The following is a 15,258-nucleotide window of genomic DNA, read 5'->3' on the forward strand; positions in this document are numbered from 1 at the left end:
TTACACAGTATGTTAATTTCTAAAATAAAATTTCTTTTAATAAGCAGAATTCATAACAAAACTGTATGTAAGTTTGAGAAAACTTGCCCCAAGTTCTCTTATCTGATTGAACCCCTCTGGTTACTTACAGAATGGAGTAACATAAGAACAAGTCACCTTCTCAGCAACATCAGGTATATTTCTTTCCATGAGCACAAATTACATCCTGACATGCTGTACACTGTATAGGTTAACATATTTTACATAATGTTTTAGGTCATAAGAGAATTTTTTCTGGGAAAGAACATAAAATACATAGGTCTACTTAAAAGGCAGTGCAGAAAAGTACTGTCCTTTTAGTCCTTAGAAGTGAGGGACCTAATAACAAATTCTTTTATACATGATCTTGGGTTTTACTAACACAGATTTTATGTCCACCTGAAGGGAGATAAGAGTTCTGCTATATTCTGAGCACTAAAACAGCATGTTCAGTTTCGTACCCAGGCCTGATGACTAAAATTTCATAGACTTATGTATGACTGTGAAACCAGAAAGCACTGCATATAAAAACACAGAAATGATGTAAGAGGTAAGGAAGTGCTTAGGTTCATTTATCCCTCCATGGACGGTCATATCAAGATCTGTAAGACTAAAGAGTCTTAGGAAATAACATTAACTTAACGACATTGAAACTCTGGAAGAATCTGTAATGGGGGTAGTATGTACTTAATGCATGTCTCAATTCTTGGGCCCCTTTAAAGCCATGATGCACCTGATGGTACCCACTGAGTCAGCACAGGAGTGGAAACATCAGGAATTCTTCCTGAAGTCTAAGTCACAGCTTACTTGCCCGTTAAAGACCTATGAGTTTTCCTGAGAACTGAATAAATGTAAAATATGCAATTTCTGTATCAAACCAGGTCTTAGAATCCAGAATAAGGGAAACCACTTAAGTTTGGAAAAGTACAAATGCTGAATTACAGGGTGCAGCATAAGGGTTGTTTCTAGCTCTGGTTCTCATCTGCCAGTGTGATGATGAGTGACTATGTGAAATAAAGATATGAGAATAACCAAAGTAAGAATAACAAGGGAATCCTGACCTGTTGAATATGTGATTGAATATGTGATATCAGATAAGGACAAAATACAACCACATATAGACACATTTTAAAAGTATTCTTGAAATAGTAACAAAAAGAGCCCCAATAACCACTACATAAATAGCCTGGAACTGAAAGAGTAAACACAAAAAGAAAAAGGTTTTATTAGATAAAACAAACACTATCTGATGTTAACAATGTTTGAAGAATATGTAAAAAAACAGTTCCAACTGTGAAATTTTAATTGATACGGAAATTGCCATAAACAACTAGAAAACAAAACATATGCAACTAATGTTTTCAGAAATCATACAACAGCTGGCACAGGACTATGATCCCCTAGAAAAGAAAAACAATGAGGTGAGCCCCATCATTGCTGACCTTGCTGCTACGGAACACTTTCCACACCACAGCACAGGAAAGAGAGACTCAGAGAGTCCATCCACCACAGTGATTAAAGACACAGAGATCAAAGTTCAGAACCTCCAAGGCAGTGAAAATGTGCAGAGGGAAATAAGCAAACAAAATGTTCCAAAAATCTGCATTAGAGCCTCCCCTTGAGTTTTTGGATAATTATCAATCTGTGCATGTGTAAAGCCAAAATCCCATAAGACTAAGAACAAATTTTGAGGAAAGAACAATTATTAAGGAGCTATGTGAAAAACAATTCCCAGAATTTACACAGCTAGAAATTGTTCCACTTCCTTACAGGCAGAGTGGAGAGACCTTATTGAATGATGAGAACTCAACAGAGACTCCAGAAGTTAACTCAGATTAAAGATGACTTTATACCACCCAAAAAAATCTAAAACAAGCCTTCCTGGATCAAACTAATCAGTGAGTAACCAAACTGCCTGCCAGAAAAAGTTCAATACTCTAAGAAAATAGGACAAAATGCAGCATCAAACAAGGTAAGATCCAAATGTCCAGAATTACTAGAAATTGCTACAAATAATAAGATAGAAGTGTTACCCATAAACAAAAGAAAAACCCAATAGAAACAGACTTCAAAAAATGACAAAGATGATGGGATATTAGAAAAGGACATGCAAAGTTTTTAAAAACAGGCTCATATGATCAGAGAGGTAAATATAAAGCTGAACATCACAGGGGGGGAACTGAATTATATTTAAAAGACCTAGGGGTGCCTGGGTGGCTCAGTGGGTTAAAGCCTCTGCCTTCGGCTCAGGTCATGATCTCAGGGTCCTGGGATCGAGCCCCGCACTGGGCTCTCAGCTCAGCGGGGAACCTGCTTCCTCTTCTCTCTGCCTGCCTCTCTACCTACTTATAATCTCTATCTGTCAAATAAATAAATAAAATCTTAAAAAAAAAAGACCTAAATGGAATGTCTTAAGGAGAAATTTAAAAATATATGAAATGAAAAGAGAGACTGGAAGAAATCAGAGGCAGATTAGACACTGCAGAAGAAAAGTAAACTTGAAAACATAATAAAAACTATCAGAAATGAAGCACAGAGAGAAAAGGAATGACAAAAAATTAACAGAGCCTCAATGACTTATCAGGTCAACATATACATATATATGTATTTATATATATTTATATATACTATTTAGAAATACATACAGATATAAATATGCAAAGTACCTACATATATAAATAAATATATACACCTATATGTATCTACATATACCTACTATTTATCTATATATATCTACTTAGAAATACATATTTATATAAATATATAATATATATATAAAATACATAATATGTCTATACATGTGTGTATATATGCATTCTGTATAAATCTATAGAAATATACATACATGTGTATATACATATATACATATACATACATTGATACATATATAGTTATGTATATTGTGTATATATTATATATAGCTATATATTCAGAAATACATATACATCTGTATGTACAGACATATATATACACAGAAATAACACATACATAGACACATATATGGCTACATTTAAACATAAAATATAACGATATAGTATATAATATATAATATATTGTAACAGTATAAGATATGTAATATATCTAATATGTTTACACTATATATTTTATTTTATACATGTTATTATATATATTAGTACTTATGTATTTGTAATATTGTATATATTCACCATTTGATAACTAGAAATACACATATCAAAGAAACTTGATAAATGCTGAACAGAATAAACAAAGGAAACAAGCCAAATGCACATGCTAAGCAAACTGCTGGAAACCAGTGATAAAGAGAACCAGAGACAAAGAAATATAGAAGACTTCTTGTCTGAAACTATGAAAACCAAAAGACAACGGAAGAAAATCTTCAAAGTATTGGGAAAACATTTTCAATCTACATTTCAATACATAGTGACATGTTTTAAAAAAGAGAATGGAAAAAAAAGAAGAGGATGGAAGACTTCTATGGACTTATAAACAATGGAAGAACTAATCACCAGAAGCCCACATACGAACTTTAACAAGAAATGTTAAAGGAAGCTCTTAAGGTAGATAAAAAACGATACCAGATAGAAATATGGATCAAACAAAGAAATGAAAAGCAGCAGAGGGGTGCCTGAGTGGCTCAGTGAGTTATGCCTCTGCCTTCAGCTCTGGTCATGATCCCAGGGTCCTGGGATCTAGCCACACATCGGGCTCTCTTCTCAGCAGGGAGACTGCTTCCCCCTCCTTCTCTGCCTGCTGCTCTGCCTACTTGTGATCTCTCTCTCTGTCAAATGAATAAAGTCTTAAAAAAAAAGAAAAACAATAAAAATAGTAAAATATGTAGTTAAAAATAAATGATATTTTTCACATTTTGAAATCTTTTAAAATATAATAACTGTTTAAATCAAAATTAATAACAATAAATGTTAGGGATAATAATATAAGTAGAAACAAAATGTATGAAAATAGTAACAAAGAACAGGAAGGTTCAGAAATGGAAGTATATTGTATTGAGATTCTTATACTATCCATGAAATGGCATAATATAATTTAAAGGTAGACTATGGTAAGTCAAAGATGTATATCAAACTTGTAGAATATGGATTGATAAACTTTTTCTGTAAATGGCAAGGCTGTAAATATTTTAGGCTTTTTGAGTCAAACATCTGTGTTGCAACCACTAAAATCTGTCATTGTTGTATACAAACAACCATGGACAATATGCAAAGGAAAAAGCTTGGTTATGTTCCAAAAAATCTTTATTTACCAGAAAATAAAGCCCAATAACAAGTAACAAGGTAACAGGTAAACCGGTAGAAGCCTGACTTTTACCCATCAAACAGTATGTCGACCAGTGGCATAGGGCAGTCACTAAAAGAAAATAAGACAGAACTATGTCTAATAAGCCAATAATGGAGACAAAATGGAGTCTAAAGAATGGTTAATCTAAATGAAGGTAGTAAAAGAAGAAAAACCAAATGGTGAAGATATGGGTCAAATAAAAAACAAATAACAAGATGGTATATTTAAACACAACCATATTGATAATTTCAATAATTATAAGTGATCTAAAGACTCCAACTAAAGAGCAGAGATTAGTGCATTGGATTTTAAAAACCCACTTTAAATAAAAAATATAAATATATTAAAAGTAAAATAATGGGAAAAGATTTACCAGGTAAATACTAATCAAAAGAAACTAGAATGGTGCTATACTATTATCAGACAAAGTAGACTTCAGAACAAGGAATGTTACCCGGGATAAAGATGTATAATTCATAATGAAAGCAGTAATTTTAATAAAAAGCCATGAAAATTCCAAATGAGTTTATACAAATAATAACAGATCTTTAAAATATTAAGCAAAAATTAGTATAACTGAAATAATTTCTAAAATGCATGATTATCTTTATTAATTTCACCACTCCTAAGTAATTGATAGAATAAAATATAGTAAAAATAAAAGATCTTAAATAATACTACCAATCAACTAGACCTTCTTAACATTTATAGAAAATACACCAACATAAGCCTATTTTTGGTCATTAAAGTAACCTCAATGAGTTAATAAGGACTCAAATCAAATAAAGGATGCCCCCTGACCACAATGGAACTAAACCAATAATCAGTAAAAGGGTATCTGAAAAATGCCTAAATTTGGGGGAGTTAGCAACACAAACTAAAAAGTCACAAGAGAAATTAGAAAATCTTTTTAACTGAGTGATAACAAATACAAATACTCCAAAGCCACAGGATGTAGCTAGAAATTAAAACAATAAAAACAAAAACACCTTTAGCAATAATATAAAAGAACATAAAGTATATTGAGGTTTATACTTGGAGTAAAATGCACATGACATAAAATTTATCATCTTACCCATTTTTAAGTGTACAGTTTGTAGTGTTAAGTATATTCCCATTGTTGTGGCACCAATCTCCAGAAATTTTTAAACTTACAAAACTGAAACTCTATACCTAATGAACAACACCCCACTTCCTCCTTCTCCCCAGCCCCTGAGAACTACCATTTTACTTTCTGTCTCAATGAATTTGACTACTCTGGGTATCTCATGTAATTGGAATCATATGGTAATTTTCTTTTAATGATTGCCTTATTTTACTTGATGTAATTTCTTCAAGTCTCATTTATGTGTCAAAAATTACTTCATTTAAAAAAAACTCCTTCATTTTTAAGGTTGAATAATATTCTATTATATGCATATATCACATTTTGTTTATCCAGTCATACATGGTTACAGGGACACTGGTCTGCTTTTACTTCCTGGATATTGTGAATAATGTTGCTATGAATACACAGGAATTTTTTAAATGTCTGAAATGTTAATCAACTAAAAAGTCATGCTGAGAGAAATTAAAGAAGGTCCAAATAATTAAGAGCTAGACTATGTTCAAGGATTAGAAATCTTAAGGTTGTTAAAAATCTCAATTCTTCCCAAATCAATCTCTAGATCTTACACAGTCTCAATCAAAACCACAGCGTGTGTGTGTGTGTGTGTGTGCGCGTACACGTGTGCCTGTATACATACATATATAGATATGTATATGTATACACACACACATATATACCCCCACACACTTATTTATTTATTTATTTATTTAAGACATTGACAAGCTGACTCTAAATTATGACTGGAAACTTAGATAATCCACAATAGTCAAACAATTATTATGAAAAGAAATAACAAGTTGTGAGATTTATACAGCCTGATTTCAAGATTGCTTACAAATCCATAGTATCCAGAAGAGTGTGCTACTGGCATAAGGAGAGGCATGTAGATCAATGGAATAAAATGTAGGGTCTAGAAATAGACTTAAATTTACATGGCCAGTTTATTTCTCAATGAAAAAAAGGATAATACTTTTAAGGAATGGTGTTGGGAAAATTGAACATCTATATGACAAAACAATTAACCTTAATCCATATTTCACACCACACATAAAATTAACTCAAAATGGATCACAGCCCTAAAACTATGGAACTTCTATAATATACAGAAAAAAAAAAAAAACTTGGATACCTTGGGTTAGGCAAAATTAACTAGAAAAGAAACAAAAATCATAAATCACAGAAGAAAAATCTTAACTAGAATTTGTCAAAATTAAAAGACTATTTTTTAAAATGAAGAAAATAAAAAGAAGCAAATATTTTTGAAATACATATGTAAAAGAATATCTATATTTGGAATATATAAAGACCTTTTACAACTGAATAATAAGAAAAACAATCGGATTTTTTAAATGGTCACGGGATTTGAACAAATACTTCACCAAAAAAGATATATGAATGCAAATAAAGAGATAGAAGGATGGCCAACACCCTTAGCTTTAGTGAAATGCAAATTAAAACTAAACAGTCTTTGGGGTGCCTGGATGGCTCAGTGGGTTAAAGCCTCTGCCTTTGGCTCAGGTCATGATGCAGGGTCCTGGGATCGAGCCCCATATCAGGCTCTCTGCTCAGCGGGGAGGCTACTTCCCCCTCTCTCTCTGCCTGCCTCTCTGTCTACTTGTGATCTCTGTCTATTAAATAAATAAATAAATAATCTTTAAAAAAACCCAACAACTTAACAGTCTTTATAACTGATGCCCATTAGAATGGAAATATTAAAAAGACTAACAACACTAGATATTGGTGAGGATATGAAGCAACTGGAGCTCTGCAGACTCTTAATGGCTATGTAAGATAGGAAAGCCACTTTGGAAGATAGTTTGATATCATTTAAAATTGGACATATTATAAAAATCAGCAATTCCACTTCTAGGTATTTGCCCAAGAGAAATGAAACCCTATGTCCACAAAAAATCTGTATTTTCATCTGTTAACCAATAACTGACAAAGTCTATCAATAAGTGAAGAGATAATCGAATTGTGGCACCCCCATCCATTCAATACACAGTAATAAAAGGAATGAACTATGGAGAAAGGCAGCATCATGGGTGGATCTCAAAAATCTGAGCGACAGATGCAAAAACAGGACATACTATGTGACCTCACTTATTTGAAAATATAAAAATGTAATTTACAATAACAGAAAGCAGACCAGTATTTGTGTGGGGTGCGGCAGTAGGAGTGGGGATTATCTGGCAACGGGCAGAAGAGAAATTTCAGGAGGAGTAGAAAGACTCCTGTGTCATCTCTGTGGTTACAGAAGTACATAGAAGGTATAGAAAGGTATATTAACTTTGACAGGCAACCCTCTGAAAACTGGATCCTGGCATTTGCCCCTGGGGAAAGAGTGAAAGGGTTGTCTAGCTGCAGCTGAATGGCAAGGCTCTGTGATCCTGTGGATTTATAATGTGAACTGCTCACCATAAGATCTCTGTTTGGGTACAATTTCTCTGAATTATGAGATTTTGACTAGTAATGTTACTTTTTGACTAGATTTTGACTAGAATGTTACTTTATCACCTGAGTCGTATCTGTGGAACACAAAAAACAATGAAAAAAAAAATCACAGCAAGCAACCTCATAAGTTTATACACTAAATATTGTTTTATATAATAATCACTCTGCAGTTGTAATTATCATGCCTGTCATCATTATGCATAAGTTGTCAAAATAATTCTGTCTACAAGCTCAGCCTTAAAACAAGCCATTCCTCTCACTCTGCCATGACATGGTAACTTTTCTCCCCACAGTCTTGCACTAGGCATCTCTCCCTGCTCAGACAACAGCTTTCTTAACTTCTTTTTTTTAAGATATATTTTTATTTACTTGTCAGGGAGAGAGAGAGAGAGTGCGAGTGCGCACAAGCAGGGGCAGTGGAAGGGAGAGGGACAAACAGGCTCCCCACTGAGCAAAGAGCCCATTAGGGAACTCGATCCCAAGACCCTGGGACCATGACCTGAGCCAAAGGCAGACGCTTAACCGACTGAGCCACCCAGACATCCCACTTTCTTAACTTTCATTTATTTTCTGAAATGTTGTAGCAGTACGGCATTCAGATGCTTTATTCATTTGTGTGGACCATTTTCATTTAACCTTGTTATCTAGGCCGTCTTTTCCCAGCTATTTTGATTTTCTTAAAGCTGAGGAAACAGACCTTAGAAAATAACTCTAGGTGCTATTCAGTGTACTGACAGCAATAAAAGTATCAATTACCTGCAAAGTTAACGGATTTTTATTGTGACCCATAACACACTTGAGGTCAGCTGACAGTGTTGTCTCTGGGTCATATGCAACAGAGAAGCAGTTTCATGGGAAATTCTGTGCATTAGTGCACAGTCATTCCAAATTATCACAAATATTTTTCAGATGCTCTGAACAAAACAAAATCATTCTCGTTTCCTCAAATCTTGAAATAACTGCAAGTATCATCTAGCATTTCTGCTGTTTGCTTCTTACAGTCCATACACAGGAGTAGGCTACACTTGAGGGTCAACTTCCTTTTGTCTCTCCGGCTGAGCAGCCTTTTGTCCCCATGATTCCATTTACATCGCTCTTGTAAAGACAGTTAATGACTTCCACATCGCCTCCCTTTTCTGTCCTTTTACTACCCAATTCCTCAGTGGCTATCAAAATCTCTGACCATTCCTTGCTTCTTTGATATATTGCCTTCTCCTGGCTTTCAGGACAAAACATTCTCCTGGATTGCCACTTTCTACCCTGGCTGCTGATTCCCGGTCTTCTTTCCTAGAACTCTGTGACTCCCCGTTTCAACCGGTTTCTCTCCAGACAAAGATGGTTGTAGAGCTGCTTGTATTGTAGCGTCTCCTGACACCCAACCTTGCAGACTGATTGTAAAGATACCTATTTTCTCATTTAGCCCTGCCTCCCTGCTGTTCTGTGGTGAAAACTGGGGCCATGGACACTCCTGACTTCTGCACATGTATCCCACCCCATTGTTCCAAGCACAGATTCCCCACAGTGAGTCCCTGCTCTGTGGGCTCCACTGACCTGTCCCCAACCTGAAGCTAAAGGCATCCTCTTCAGGGGCTTTCCCCCTACTTGACAGCCCTTGCTCAATTATTGTGGTTTAGATACACAGATATTTCTACATTTGTTTAAGACAGCACCTACATTATCTTCCTGGTGTTTGAGGGAGAGACTTGTGAGAAAAGAAAATGGTGAAACTCCTTAACTCCACCATCTTAATTAAGGTCATCTCAAGAAAACTAGAGGTGTCAAAAAGAGATAGGAGAAGAAAGAAAGAGAGAAAGAAAGAAAGAAAGAAAGAAAGAAAGAAAGAAAGAAAGAAAAGAGAAGAGATGAGATAGGAGAATAGCCCTAGAGACTCTTCTAATGGTTCTTTCATTAGATTCTTTGCCAAGCATCTCCACCAAAGGATGTTTAAGACTGACATTTACACAGCTTTGATCCTGTGGCTCTCCAGAGGTGCATGAACTCCAGACTCTAAAGTTTACAGTCCCTGCAACCCCACTTTGCCTTTTTGGGGCCTCCCCAGAATCAGTACTCCACTATAGCCCCTGTTGCCTTGTGCAGGGTCAGCTAAATTCCCCAGGGAGAAAAAAAAATAAGCAAGCAAGCAAACAAACAAACAAAAAACAATGGATGTCCTTGGAAAATAGATTAATTTTTATTAAATGGATTACTAAAATTTAAATTCACCATGCCTCCCAGACATAGACTTCCATTGTGCCAAGAGTTTCAAAACCTTATAAACTTTTTCATATACTTCTTCAGTCTAAAGGGTATCACTGTAAATGGTAACTGATATTATAATTAGGCAGGTGTCGACAAACTTTTTTCTTAAAGGGCCAGAGAGTAAATATTTTAGGCTTCTGGGCAATATCTTATGTCTATTACAATGACTCAACTCCAAAGGCAGCCATAAGCAAAAGGAGAGAGAGTGGGTGAGGCTGTGTTCCATTAAAATGGATTTACAAAAATAGTTGTCTAGCCTAAGGACCGTGGTTTGCCAGAAAATCCATGAACACTGGTCTTATTCTTGTTTTATAAAGTAAAGATCCTGCAATGTAGTAAGATTTGACACAGGCAGTCTGATGATGTAGTCTAGCGTGGGGGTTAAGAACATGAACACAGAGACAGTCTTGAGTCAAACCTCTGCTCTAGTTTATAAGCTGCATGATTTAAGTTATTTCACCTAAATTCCTCTCCCTTCACTTCTAATACAAAAATAAGTCATACCTAGCTCAACCTAACATGTGTTGTATAACCCTCCAGCAGCACCCCTCTACCCCATTAACACTTCCACAGCAAGATGCACAGATATTCACACGAAGCAGTATGAATGAACATACAAAAATTGAGAATGGTTATGGTTATGGTCAGGTAATGCCAATGAATGAATGAAAGCCTTTTGTTTTCACAGTTTTAAATTTCAGAATTATGTATTTAGGATCTTTAAACTTGTGTTTATCGGTTATATCTTATTTTAAAACTCATTGTGGGTTTTTTTTTAAAAAGACTTATTTATTGGAGAGAGAGAGAGAGTACACACTTGCCCAAGCAGGGAGAGCGAATCCTGAAGCAGACTCCCCACTGAGCACGGAGCCTGACGCAGGGCTCCATCCCAGGACCTGAGATCTTGATATGAACCAAAACCAAGAGTTAGCCACCTAACAGACTGAGCTACCCAGGCACCCCTAAGTTCACTGGTTATGCCCTTTCATTGTCAGTCTATTGGAATCTTGATGTTTTTCTTCCTGATTTAATTGTATTGCTAAAGAGAAGTCAATTTTAATGTAGCCCAATCTGCCCACATTTACTTCTGTGATTTGGGCTAACTCACAGTAAATGTGCAATCAGGGATTACTGAGCAAAGGAATGAGTTTTTCTTTTCCTCCACAGCTCTGTGAATCCTAGCCTCTCCCCGGCTGGAAGATTTCTTTCAGGGAAGAAACAAAATGAGAGACTCCTTCCAGAGGTGGCCAAGAAGAGCACATGACAGGAGGTGATATTTCAGGCTGTTTTAACATGGAATCCTAGCTGTCTGGCTTTTCCTTGCCCTTTTTACTTCCTAAAGGGTGGTATGTAGCTATTTCCCTTCATTTCCTGGGAGAGTCAGAAAGTTAAGCCCTCCTACCTCTCAAGTTAAAAGACACCATTAGTAGTTTTTTGGCAGATAATGGCTGGTTCTGCATTTAATGGATCTTCATGAAACAATTTTTTTAAAAAAGATAATGTTGGAGGAGAAAGAGACTACCTCCTCAGAAAACATGAAGAAAAACAGAAGGATTTCTACAGAGAGAAAAGAGTTAAGTGAATCAAGCATATTGTCGGAGCAGGTCCTGGTAACCTGGGGGACTTGAGCAAAGTTGCCCAAGAAGGGAAAAGGCCTGCTGCCTGGAATACCCCAAGAAGACCAAGCAAAGGGCCACTGGCCTGGCTCCAGTGGGAGCACAGTCATCCACCCAAGCCCCCAGTCTCTGGAGTAAGAACTTCTCTGTCTCAGTTTCTAGTATCTGACAAGATCTTCTCTGTCTCAGAGCCTATGCCAGGTGATCCTTCCAACAGCAGGAAGAAAGGTTTTCACATTCTCAGTGTCCTGCAGGAGTGATACTCATCATCATCACAAGGCTTTGTTAGGTCCCTAACGATTATCCATGTAGACACATATGTCTCTAGGTATGTGAGATAGTTGGGAGTCTTGAAGGAGCAAGGGTGGAGGAGTCCCTTATATGCATACTTCTGGGGCTGAGCTGAACTCTGAAGCAGTGTCACCCTTAACACAAATGTGTGAACACAAATAAGTCATCCTCAGAAAGAGCTCAAGCTGCCCGTGTCTTCTGGGCAGTGGAATTTTTATGCAAATGGTATATACATAAAGACTTCTCATTTCCCAAAACTTGACTAGTATTAAATAAATCTCAACTAAGTGGGGTGCCTGGGTGGCTCAGTGGCTCAGAGGCTTAACCTCTGCCTTTGGCTCAGGTCATGATTTCAGGGTCCTGGGATCGAGCCCCACATTGGGCTCTCTGCTCAGCGGGGAGCCTGCTTCCCCCTCTCTCTCTGCCTACTTGTGATCTCTGTCAAATAAATAAATAAAAATTTCTTAAAAATCTCAACTAAGTTTATTTTTAAATTTTTCCAAATTTTATGCATAAAGTAAAACTATTAACCTTGGGTACATCATGCTATTTCAGAGCTCATAATCCAAACCCATATCAAATTTATCAGTTACTGGTGAAGGTGAAATCATGCTGGAGAGAATTGGTGGCCCAGTGGAGAGGAGCACCATAGCTTTAAAGACCAGCCATCTGCTGACAACTAATACTTTTGGATCTCCAGCCAGCCCTGTCCTCTCAACGCTGGCCTCCTAGATGCAATGCTTTATCCTATAGGATGGCTAAGGGCATTTCAATGGCAACATGTCCTGAGTTAGCTCCTATCCTCCCCTTCTAAACCAGCTTCTCTGCCTCTAAGTGGCAACTCCATTCCCAGGGAGTCATTTTCCACTGCCCTTTTTCTCTCAGAGCCCACATGCAGTCATTCAGGAGACCTGATGTGCTCTGCCTTCTCACTGTGTCCCATCACTGCCTGCGTGACCTCTTGCCTGCTCCTCCTGCTTCATGCTCTGTCCTCATAGACTCAGAGGGATCCTGTGTCCACAAAGGGCAGACCACGCTGTCCCAGGCCCAAAGCCTCCAGTGGTTTTCTCACTCAGAAAAAGTCAAATCCTTGGAACGGTTCTTGGGCCTTCTGTAATTCCCCCCTCCCTGACACACATGCACCCTGCCAACCTTCTCGTTTCCCACCTCCCCTACTCACTACCTACTATTCCCCTGCTCCAGCCTCCAGGCCTTTCTGCCACCTCAGGAGCTGTACCCAGGCTCCTCCCTCTGCCTGGACACTCCACCTCTGATAGGTATGTGGTTCCCTCCCCCACCTCCTCTGGGGACTGGTTTAAAAGTGAAGTCCCAAGCACCCCATTGAAAATTGTAATCTCCCTTCTTCCTTCCTAAACCCCCCCATATCCCTCCTCTATGTTTCGTTTCCTTCAATACTAGTTGCCTCTTCCAACACACCAGGTAATCTATCTGCTCATTAAAAAACAAAAAAGGCTGTCCCCATACTAAAATTCAAGCTCCACGGGGGCAGGGATTTTTGTCTGTTGTTACTGCTTTATCCCCCACACCTAGAACAGTGCTGACATGTAACAGTCCCTCAGTAATAATTCTTGAATGAGGGACTGAATCACATAATTAACTTACAGCACCTCTGATAATAAGAGGTAGGCCCATCACAATATACATATATCATGAGAACCATCAAAAATAATTTGATTTTTATGGAAGTGCTTGTCAAAAAAACCATTAAGAAAATCTACTTAAAAGTTATTCTCGGTCAATAATTACCTCAGTAAATGACAAATTTATGAAGTAATATAATGGAAAATAGGTTAAAAAAAGTTCCCTTCCACTGACAATAAAAGAAATGCAATAATAATAATAATAACAATAACAACAACAACAGAAGGAGGAGGAAGAGGAAAGGTGGAGGAGGGGTAATATTCAACACTGGCAAGGTATGCAAGAAGAACTTCCGAGAAACACTCGTATGAAAATAGTTGTTTCAAGTTTTCTAGAAAATTCCTTGGCCTTAAAAGAAGGTTTGGATATGTTTTTATCCAATCATTACACTTCAAATGACCGAGCCCAAGAAAACAATAGGAAAGAAGACAAATAAGTATATACAAAGACTCAAATCACAAAACTACTGAAAATAATGCAAAGTAAGCAGAACTCAAGTGCCAGTAATTGGGTAATGACTCAATCAATTTGGACACTATTCCCCAATTTCTCCCATTCTTCCCATTCCTCAAACAGGCTGCCCCTGCCTCCGTCCCATCTATATAATTCTTCTGGCTGTGATTTCTTAAAATACTGTGCTTTTTGCTTTCATATTTATAATTATATATCTATTTTTTGGCATTTTTGGTCTATTTTATCAATTAGACTATAAAACACATAAAAGCAGGGCTTCTCTGGTTTGTTCACTGCTGGAATGAACTTAATTTACCATTTCTGGCCCATCATAAGCACCCCAAATTTGTTGAATAAATGAACACAACAGAATATTATGCTGCCATTTAGTATTTTTGGAATACTGATGACCTAGGAAATGTCTACAATGTATTAATAGAAAAAAATACAAAATTCACATTCAGCATTATTTTAATTATAGAAAAATGCACAGAAAACAATCACACTGGAAGGAAAAACTCTGTAATAATAACTCTGGCTGGGTGCTAAAAATATGTTAAGTATTATTACTAACTTTGCCATATTTTTCTATGTTCAAAGTATTTTACATTGGGGATGTATTAGGTCTATAATAATACCTAAAGCCTAGAGGGAACCTCAGGAGAAGAAGACTGGAGACAGGCAACAAGTCAGTGCAGAGAGACTCAGGAGGGGACAATGGCCAGCCATGGTGGACGGAGCAGGAAGACAGGGCTGGGAGAGGCAGCAGAGCCTTTCTGTAAGTAATTAAGGAGCAGTCCAGATTTGTGAACAGATGAAGGGTGATAGGGTCAGTGCCGGGCTGTAGGAAGATCTCTCTGGCAAACTACAGCCCCCTCTCTGTTTCTGTGAATTAAGTTGTATTGAAACCCAGCTACACGCATTCGCTGATGGCTGTGGCTGTTTTTGTGTTCGGTAGTCACAACATTGACCATTATAGCCCAGAAAGCCTAAAATATTTACCATCTGACCCCTTACAGGCAAGCTCCACTGGCCCCTGGCCTACAGGCTGTATCAGAGAAAAAAGAAACCGCAGGAGGTGAGGAGGTGGTTGCAAAGGCCACCTTTTTTTTTTTTTTT

The 15,258-nt window shown here is 37.1% G+C and overlaps 1 protein-coding gene across 2 annotated transcripts in view; it reads right to left on the bottom strand.

Moving 5' to 3' along the window:
• Nucleotides 1-15,258, bottom strand: part of MTUS2 (microtubule associated scaffold protein 2) — a 576,541-nt gene that overhangs the window by 363,022 nt on the left and 198,261 nt on the right. The gene's annotated exons all lie outside the window — the stretch shown is intronic.

This window comes from Mustela erminea, chromosome 15 (assembly GCF_009829155.1).
Source record: "Mustela erminea isolate mMusErm1 chromosome 15, mMusErm1.Pri, whole genome shotgun sequence".
Lineage (NCBI taxonomy): Eukaryota > Metazoa > Chordata > Mammalia > Carnivora > Mustelidae > Mustela > Mustela erminea.